Here is a 10,966-nt window from a genome sequence, read left to right as displayed (position 1 = left end):
GTAGGAGGCTGCCAGTTCTACAGGCAAGGGGTAACACAATGGGGCTCCTGAGCCCCACAGGAGTGTCACAGAAAGAACATAGTTGGTCAAGGGAGCCATGGACTCAAAAAGGTTGAAAACCTGCTTTAGGGGATGCAAAAGGCTGCAGGTTCAATCCTCAGCATTGCAAGGTTTGCCTGGGAATAAAACCTCAAACCCAGTTTGATCTGCTCCAAAAACAGATCAAAGCAGATTACCTTTAACCCATCTCAAACTTGAGGCTCCACCCATTTCCCCCTCTGCCCGTGCCCACTACTGCAGTGTGGGCCCTGGGATTGAAAGAAAGGCCCCAGGCTAGTTTAATGGAATGTTAATCCTGTAACGGACTTTCAGACTTTCGTGTACTCACCATAGAAGAGTTGCAAACCAGAACACATTCTGAGGACCAGTCCCTGCCCTGAAACGCTTACAAGCTAAAAATAAGCCCTCTCTATGCCTTAAAACAGAAGATCTGCAAAGTGAGGGCATGGCAGGGAAGTGTGTGTTGTGGAAGGCTGAGCTCTGCCTGTCTTCCTACAGCTTGCCCTGTCAGGCCTTATTTCCTTGTTTGTTTGTTGAATTTATAGCCCACCTTTTTAACCAAGGAGCTCAAGGTGCTATACATGCTTCTCTCCCTCCTCATTTAATTCCTAACAACATTGATAGGTAGGTTATGGGCTGAGAGGCAGTGTTTGGCCCAAGGTCACCCAGTGAGCTTCATGACAGCAGGGTGGGGGCTGAACCCTGGTCTCCTTGGCCCTAGTCTGACACTTTTAACACAGCCTTTCTCAACCTTTGGTCCCCATATGTTGTTGTACTACAGCTCCCAACATCCCTAGCTAACAGGACTAGTGGGAAGGGATGATGAGAATTGTAGTCCAACATCACCTGGGGACCCAAGGTTGAGAAAGGCTCCTCTAACCACTGTACCACACTGGCTCTTTTCTGCCTACTGCTATGCTCAGCCTCCATTGTGGGTGGCAGCGATGCTTCTGAATACCAGCTACTGGAAACCTTAGGAGGGGAGAGTACTGTTGTGCTTGGCCACTGTGGGAACAGGATTCTGGACTAGATGTGCCACTGACCTCATTCATAGTCTGCCTCTGCTGTTGGAGGCAGTAATGTATCTGAATACCAGTTTCTGCAAATCACAAGTGGAGAGTGTTCTCAAATCCTGTTTTTGGACCTTCCTGTTGAGGCATCTGGGTGGCCACTGAGAAGAGGATGCTGGGCTAGATGGACCATTTGCCTGACCTAGCAGGGCTTTTCTTATGTTACTATGTTTGAAGCAATTAAACTACTAAATGTAACAGCTCTAGATAAAACTGTATGCAACAGTTGCATAGTCTTTTTAACATTCCTCTGGGGTTGATATACCGTAATTAAAACTGAAATTTCAACAGGAATTTGATCCAAAGGAGTGTGTTGCAAAACATTTAGAAGACTTTTGGAAGAATTGTTTACTTTTTCAAGCCCTTCAATCAAGATTTCCAAGTTGGTTTCATCAGTCATCGCTATCAGGAGCCTATCAGGGAAGAAGCTCTCTGAAGGTTGCAATCTTAGGTCTGCTTACTCAGGAGTAAATCCTATTTATCTGGAGCTTTCTTCTGTGCAAAAACCCACATTGACCTTTTGAGCTGCAAATGAGTCAAATCCAAATTGCATTTTCCACTGTTTGTGGTGCTGGTCATTGCTTTGGCTTTAAGGAGCAAACTGGTTTTTTGGTTTTTTTTAAATGAACTGTTCAAAACAAGAAGACCCCATAAAGTAGGGATTTATTTCCTAGTCAAACTACAGGGAGGAACTAATGCATATGGGATTTTTACAAACAGAAAACAGAAAGTGCTAGATAGCCTATTTTCCTAGTAAAATAAAGCATGATGCCATATTTATGAACCCACACTCCTAGATGCCACCTGGCTTCTGCCCTCCTCAAGGCTGGCTTAAGAGCATGGGTAGGCAATAGAACCTCTATAATAGCTCAGTATCCAGGTTCAATCCCCAGTAGCATATCCAGGTAGGTATGGAAATGTTCCCTGCCTGAGAGCCTGGAGAGCTGCTGCGAATCAGTATAGACAATACCAAACTATAAGGACCAATCGTCTCTAACCCTAAGTAGGACAGCTTCCCATGTTCTCATTTATTCCAGCCCTCCTGAATAATGATGACTAGAACCTTTATTTTTAGGGGAAGGGCTGTAGCTCATGCTTTGCCTACAGAAGGACCCTTGCTAATTCATCTGGGTTTCATGGGCTACCATATTTCTGCTTTCCGAGTTGCATGGAAGACATCTAAGCCACTTCTTAGTCTCCTGTTTTAAGGCAAGGGTGGAAAAAACAGTCAATTTCTTTGCAATCCTTTTAAAGTAATCGGGTGCCAAAGGTCACCTTTCTAGACCACATGGAACAGCCTTAATCATTAGATGTAGCTATCAGGAATTACTAGCTACAGTGGAATCAGCTGAGCAGCTCATCATGCCATTGGCCATGAAAACCCCATGCCTTCATCCTATGTGTATCCAGGAGGGTGAAAACACACTCTTTGCATGCTCAGATGTCTGTTCCTACTGTTACTAATTTGCAAATCTTTGTAACTTGGGGGGCTGAAAGCAGAGGTTGACCTTGTGCTCCCAAACAAATTAAAACCCCCCTTTAAAAAAAAAAAATTCCAAGGATGAGTTCATTTTATCTAGCTAATTCAATCACTGTTCTTTGAGAGAGAGGCCTGAGAGCAGTGTTTGGAAACCAGGAACAAAAATCAAGAAAGTGGTAAGCCAATATGAGGGGGAGATGCTGGGGAGAGGGCAAAATTTGCCTGTCACCTCCCTTGCAGCCTGAGTGTTACTGACATAATGATTAATTTATCAGGTGCTTATGAATATGCATATAAGGCTGGCTTTCAGGAGAGAGAGAGAGAGAGAGAGAGACTGACTCTTGTCAAGAAGCAAACTCTGTTCCTGCACAGCCTGCACCACTGTGCACGTCTGTACCCATTTGCCTGTGTTATTTAAAAATAAAATAAATGGATTTCACTGCTGAACAGGATCTGTGCAAAGCGCTCTCAAGTCCATGGTGGGAGCAAGCGAGCAGAGCATATTGATGCTTTGGGAGGGACCTTTGGGATGCATGTGGTGACGCATGGGGGCCTCCAGTGTCTTTCATTCTGCGTCTGTTGCAGCATCCAGAAAGTAACTTTCACCCTGAGAAAAGAGGAGAGGTTTGATTTCCCTGGAGGAAGGAGATGGGAAGAAGAAGAGGGGGTGCATTCTCAGCAGCTGGAGCCTCTAAACCCCCCCCCCCGCTAGGCATCCAGGCCTTTGTCTGTCCCCCACATTTCCCCCTCTCTCACAAACGCACACCTATACTTCTATAAATTGGATTATTCTAATTAAACATTACAATTCTTTTATTTCCCAGAATACACCTATAGGTGAGAAAGAAAGGGAAATGGTCATACCAAAACCACAGGAAAAGGGAGAAAAATGAGATATGTTTTACACAAGAAGGAACTGAACAGCTTTACCAGTTTCAAAATGCATATTTATTTTCCCTCTTCAACAGAATGCATCCAACAATATATTGGGTTTTAAGAATTAAGAATACATCATTCTATAATAGTTAACTGATTTCTGATTTTAACATTTTACATAGTTTTTAATTGTATGGTTTTATCTGGAATTCTTGTAAACTACTCTGTTTTTAACACACACACACACACACACACACACACACACACACACACACAAACACACTTTCTTACCATCTCACCCCGCCCTCCTTCTGAGAAGACCACATGCCTCCTATACCAGCTTAACAAAAACAACAACCCTGTACGGTAGGGTTAGGCAAGAGAGAGTGTCATGCTTGAGATTGGCTCTGGGAAACAGTAAGCAGCTTTGTAGAGATGGATTCACATGGCAAAGACTGAAAAGGATACCTTGTGGGGGTCAACCCCAGCCTTCAGCTGCTGTTGGACTTCCGACTCCCACCAGCCACCATGGCTCGTGTTCAGGGATAATGGGAGTAATGGGAGATGGGGGTCTAGAGGCTCACAGGTTCCCCCCATCTCTGCCTTATAGACTGGAACACACATGTGTTTGGAATGGCTTTGAGTGGCCCCTGCTGGATCAGGCCAAAGGGGGCACTCTAGCTTGGCATCCTGTCCTCAGAATGACCAACCAGATGCCTATTACAGGAAGCCCCCAAGCAGGACCTGAGTGCAACAGCACTCTCCAGTTCTTGTCCCCCCCCCCCGGTACTCAGAGGTAGACTGCCCTTGGATGTGGAGGTTCTGCTATGACCATAGACTTCCCTAACAAAGGACGATAATGATAATATGTTTCTTTGGCTGTGTTTGATGGAAGAGGAAGAACAAGCAAGAAGAGATCCCTTGCGTGGAAAAGGAGAAAATGCTATTGGGTGACAGAGAGAAGGTGGAATTGCTCAACACCTACTTGCTTCTGTCTTCACCCAAAAGGAAAGCAGTGACCAACCTGCTGATAACTGAATAAAGGATGGGGGGGGGGGGAGCTGTAGCCGAAGATAAGAAAAGAGGTGATAAGGGAACACCTAGCTAATTTAAATGAATTCAAATCTCCAGGGCCTGATGAGCTGTACCCAAGGGAACAAAAGGAGCCTGTGGATGTCATCTCTGTCTATAATCTTTGAGAATACTTGGAGAACAGGTGAAGTCCCTGTGGACTGGGTGCGGGCAAATGTTGTTCCCATCTTCAAAAAGGGGGGGGGGAGAGGACCTAAGGAACTACTGACCTGTGAGCTTGACATGAATACCAGGAAATGTCCTAAAACATCATTAGTCGGTCAGTCTGTGAGCACTTAGAAAAGGATGTTGTTATTAAGACCCAGCATGGGTTTCTCAAAAACATTATGCCAGACAAATTAATTTCTTTTTTTTATATATATAGAGTTACAAGCTTGGAGGATAGGGGAATGCTGTGGATGTGGTGTATCTTGATTTCAGAAAGGCTTTCGACAAAGTCCCACATGATATTATTGCAGAAAATCTGGTAAAATGTGGGCTGAATGAGATAACTGTTAGGTGGATTTGTAGCTGATTGCCTGACTGAACCAAAAGAGTGCTCACCGAGAGTTCCTCATCATCCTGGAAAAATGTGATATGTGGGGTGCCACAGGGTTTTGTCCTGGGCTCATTGTTGTTCAACATCTTTATAAATGACAGATGAAGGAATTGAGGGGATGCTCATCAAATTTGCACTTGACACCAAACTGAGAGGGATAGGCAATGCCACTAATGGTCAGGGGTCCCTTTTCCTTTACCTTACACTTAACAGGAATAACCGACAGCACAAATATAAGATGGGGGACACCTGGCCTGCCAGTAGTACTAGTGAAAAGGATCTAGTGGTTTTAGTAGGCCACAAGCTTAACATGAGTCAACAGTGTGATGCAGCAGCAAAAAATGCTAATGCTATTCTAGGCTGCTTCAACAAATCTAAGGAAGTCATAGTACTGTTATTTATTATGGTTTTGGAAATAATTGCAAATAAAATAAGGGAGACATCAAAAATAAGAGGGATAAGAATTGGAGAAAAAGAATATAAATTAAAGGCTTACGCCGATGATCTGGTACTATCTTTAGAGGATCCAATGGACAGTGCCAGTAATGTAATAGAACTTTTAGAGGAATTTGGTAAATTGTCTGGGTTCAAACTAAATAAGAAAAAAACTAAAATCTTAACAAAGAATTTGGACGACGACGCAAAAAAACAGCTGGAGCAAAAAATAGGTATTAAGGTGGTGAAAAGGGTAAAATACCTGGGAATATGGATCTCCCCGAAAAATATAAATCTAGTAGAAGATAATTACATCAAGGTATGGAAAGAAATTAAGAAAGACCTAGATACCTGGCACAGGCTGAAATTATCCTGGACAGGAAGGATGGCAGCGATAAAGATGAGTATTCTCCCAAGATTGTTATTTTTATTTCAGAATATCCCCGTAATTAGAGGTACAACATGCTTTAAGAATTGGCAAAAAAAATTAGCTAAATTTATATGGCAGGGGAAAAGGGCTAGAATCAAGTTTAAACTCCTCATGGGCTTAAGAGAGGGGGGGGGCTTTGCAGTCCCGAACACAAGGCTTTATTATGAGGCAGCCTGCCTCTGTTGGATAAAGGACTGGGCCACTCTAAAGAACACAGATTTATTAGACCTAGAGGGCTTCAACATCAGGTTTGGCTGGCATGCCTATTTATGGCAGGAGAAAGGAAAGGTCCACAGAGGCTTCTCTAACCATATTATTAGAGGCTCGTTACTTGAAGTCTGGAACAGGAACAAAAACTTGATTGAAAAAGGCACGCCCTGGTGGCTCTCACCAATTGACATTAAAAAAATAAAAAAACTAAACCTGACAGGTGAAAGATGGACATACGAAGATCTCCTAGTTAAAACAGAAGGAGGGTGGAAGGTCAGACCATATGAGGAGGTGAAGGATAAATTAAATGGATGGATACAATTCCACCAAATTAACGCACTGTGGTATGAACATAAAAAAGTAGGGATGAGCAAAAAAAAGTCGAAATACCAGGTGGAAATTTTAGAAAGTAACACTAAACTTCTTTCCAAAATGTATAAACAATTGTTGGACTGGGAAACTAAAGATGAAGAAGTGAAAGGAGTGATGGTTAAGTGGGATAGAGATCTTGGTTATAATCTGGAATATGACAGATGGTTGAAACTTTGGAAGAAGGGTATGAAGTTCACAGCATGTGCTGCTCTCCGAGAAAATTTGGAAAAAATGATGTATCGCTGGTACATCACCCCGGCAAAACTGGGGAAGATGTACAAAACCGGAGACAACACTTGCTGGAGGTGTAAAACCAAGGTAGGAAACTTCTTCCATATGTGGTGGACCTGTGACGTGGTGAAAAGATTCTGGGGACAAATCTATGAGGAGTTAAAGAAAATACTGAAATATAATTTCCCTAAAACACCAGAGGCGTTCCTCTTAGGCATGATTGGAGAGGAGATTAAAAGTGAAGAGCAAACATTTTTCCAGTATGCCACGGTGGCGGCTAGGATCTTAATAGCGCAAAACTGGAAAGCTCCCAACACCCCCACGGTCAGAGAATGGCAAATGAGACTGTTTCAATATATAGAGCTAGCGAGATTGACACAAAGAATTAGGCATCAAAATAATGTAAAACTAAAAAACGAATGGAATAAATATCTACGTTATATTGAAGACAACTTGGGAACTATTAATATTACAGTAGACGGTATTTAGTACCTGCGATGTATAGAATTACTATAACTACAACTGCAGAAAGATTATAAGATTACTTAACCTAAACCGAGTTGGACGGAAGTCTAGTGTTTGTAAACTTGTTTGTTGTAACATGGTAATACTGATTTTGTTTTTTTCTGTTTTCTTCTTTTTTATCTTTTCTCTTTTTTGTTTCTTCTCTCTTATTCTTTCTTGAAGTTGTCTTTTTTTTCTCTTTTTCTTTCTTTTTTTTGTTTTTATCTGATATTTGTTTGTTAAAGTGTGTATTGTTACTCTCTCCTCTGTTTAAGATACTTTTTAAAAGCTCAATAAACATATTCGTAAAAAAAAAAAAAGGAAGTCATAGTACTGCTCTATTCTACCTTGGATAGACCACACTTGGAGTCCTGTGCCCAGTTCTGGGCACCACAGTTTGGGAAGGATATTGACAGGCTGAAATGTGTGCAGAGGAGGGCAATCAAGATGATAAAAGCTCTGGAAACCAAGCCTTATGAGAAACAGTTAAGAGAGTTGTGTATATTTAGCCTGGAAACGAGAAGACTGAGAGGAGACATGATAGCCATCTTCAAATATCTCAAGGGCTGTCACATGAAAGATGGAGCCAGCTTGTTTTCTCCTGCTCCAGAGGGTACGACCCAAACCACTGGCTTCAAGTTACAAGAAAGGAGATTCCAACTAAACATCAGGAAGAACTTTCTGACAGTAGGAGCTGTTCAACAGTGGAATGGACTCCCTCGGGAAGTGGTGGACTGTTATGTACTAAGCTTGGATCCTAGAACAATAGGCAAGTAGTATCCTAGAATGCAAAATCTGATTGGCTTGCAGGAAAAGACCAATTAGGCTCCAGGAGGAAGTTAATCAGCCTATTAGGCTGGCAGGATTGTAGAATGCAACAACTGATTGGCCTGCAGGAAAAGACCAATCAGGTTCCAGGAGGGAAGCAGAATCAGCCAATCAGATGGGACTCATTGTGTAAATAATGTATATAAAAGCCTGAGGTTTGGGGGGCAATTCAATCACTGTTTTACAGGCTGCAATAAAGAGCATGAAATCACTACAGGACTCTGAGTATATTTCACTGGTGACGAAGGTGGGATCCTGCTGAGCTGTCTGCCGCGCACCGCACACAGCCGCCACAGGCAACACAGCATTGCACTGTGCATCCAGGCTACAGCTCCAGGACCCAAGGACCCAGAATGGCAACAGAGAACAGCTTCATGCCGTTCAGCCCAGCCTCAGGAGACTGGGAAGAATACGCCACCCGCTTCCAGTTCCTCCTGGAGCAAAGGACGTCACCGATGCAGCCAAGAAGAGGTCGAGATCGCCTGAGCCCTCCTCACTCCCGCAAATATTGACATGATAATGGAACGGCTGAAGGGGCACTTCTTGCCACAGCGCTCGGTGGTAGCGTGTCACAATGCCTTCTACGCAAAGCGGCAGGCCCCCGGAGAAACCATAACCCGGTATGTGACCTCCCTCCGCCAGGCTGCCAGGCTCTGCAACTTCACAGAGCTGGAGAACATGCTCCATGACCACCTCATGGGTGGCCTGAGGGATGAGGAGCTGCAGCGGTGCCTCTACGCCAAGAAGGACCTGACATTCCAGGTCGCCCTAGAGGAGACTCTAGCAACTGAAGTCTCCAAGAGGTCAGTGCAAGGATTCCAGTCAAGCATGTCTTCCCAACTGAGGGTCCACCATGAGGACCTCACTGACGACTCAGAATCCGACCGGGAGGATGTGCACCGAGTGCAGCAGTGCACACAAGCCGCACACCCACCACGACAGCCTCGTCCGGAAGAGGGGAACTGCGCAATCTGGGAGGAGAGACATGAGTGGAGGACTTGCTGTTTCCGCAACACAGAATGCCGACAATGCAGAAAAGTGGGACACATTGCCCAGGTGTGCCGTGCCTGCCCCGCCCGATGCCTTGAACCAGATGACTGACCCAAGACCCCCAGGCCCTGTGGTCCGACACACCAAGGCAACTCGACAGAGATCACAGACTGTCAGGTATACCAGTCGCCTCATTCTAATGCGGAAAAATTACATCGAGGTACAGATAGAGGGAGCCCCGTGCCGCATGGAGCTACATTAGCTTACTGGGGTTGGTGTGGTTTGGGCCACTGGGGCTAGCCATCACCGGGGTGAACCGCACCAGCTCACACGTGGACATGGGCGCCGTCTGCAAAGAGTTTCTGGAGGTTTTTGATGGGGCATTGGGACGATATACAGCCCACCACTTTGGCCTACAACTAGACCCCACCGTATGACCCATCAGGTTCAAGGCCCACTGGGTCCCGTTTGCCCTTAACCCCTGCATCAACGAGGAATTAGACTGGCTCGTGGAGAAAGGAGTGGTCAAGCCGGTGCCTAATGCCCCCTGGGAAACCCCAATCGTCACACCCGTCAAGCCCAACAGCTCAGTCTGCATCTGTGCAGACTACAAATGTACTATAAACAAGGCCCTTACAGCTCATACATACCCGGTGCCAGTGGTCAGCCGTGTCCTCGCCACCCTAGGGGGGTCTAAGATTTTTGGCCAGCTGGACCTGGCCCAGGCCTATCAGCAGTTGCCAGTGGATGAAGCCACTGCCGAGGCACAGACGACTGTAACGCACAGGGGCACGTTCCATGTCAAGCGGCTGCAATTTGGCGTCAGCGTGGCACCAGGCATATTCCAAAATCTAATGGACTCTCTCCTCAAAGGAATTCCCGGTGTCACACCCTTCTTCGATGATGTGTTGATCGCCAGGGCCACGCCGGGGGAGTTTGGGAACCGACTCCGCACCATCCTGCACTGTTTCCAGACGGCTGGCCTCAAAGTGAAGCAGGAAAAGTGTCTGCTAGGAGTGCAACAGGTGGACTTTCTAGGATTTATGGGGGACGCAGACAGAGTCCACCCGACCGGCAACAAGGTCTGGGCTATTTGTGACGCCCCGGCACCGAAGGGTAAGGCGGAACTCCAGGCCTTCTTGGGACTATTGAACTTTTACCATGCCTTCTTATTCCACAAGGCAGCGGTAGCGGACCCCTACACAGGCTGTTAAACAAGCGGGCCCCGTGGGTGTGGGGGCAGTGCCAGGAGGCCACGTTCCAAGCGGTCAAAGATCTGCTTGTCTCGAACTCAGTCCTGGCGCACTTTGATGAGAGGTTGCCAGTAGTGCTGGAATGCTACGCCTCGCCCTATGGTGTTGGCGCCGTACTAGGCCACCAACTTCCGGATGGAAGAGAGGTGCTGGTGGCTTACTTTTTTCAGATCCTCTCCACAGCCAAGAGGAACTATTCACAAATAGACAAAGAGGGCCTGGGAATCGTGAAGGGAGTAAAGAAATTTCATGATTTCTTGTATGGGTGTCCCGTTACTGTCGTGATCGACCACAAGCCGCTGCTTGGCCTATTTGCCCCCGAGAAGCAGACCCCTCAAGTACTGCCACCCTTCATCCTGAGGTGGTCGATTTTCCTCACCGGCTACCAGTATACACTGGTCCACTGGCCCGGGAAGGCATTGGGCCACACGGATGCCCTCAGCAGACTGCTACTACCTGAGACCGGCCCCGACCCAGCACCTGCACATGGGGTCATGAGCCTGGAACAGCTTTCTGACTGCCCCATTCAGGCGCCGGAAGTAGCATGCCACACCATGAAGGACAGGGTCATCTCCCAGGTCCTGGACTGGGAGTTGC

This window comes from Podarcis erhardii, assembly GCF_964252035.2.
Source record: "Podarcis erhardii genome assembly, chromosome: Z".
In the NCBI taxonomy this organism is placed as follows: Eukaryota; Metazoa; Chordata; class Lepidosauria; order Squamata; family Lacertidae; genus Podarcis; species Podarcis erhardii.
This window is presented reverse-complemented; position numbering follows the sequence as displayed.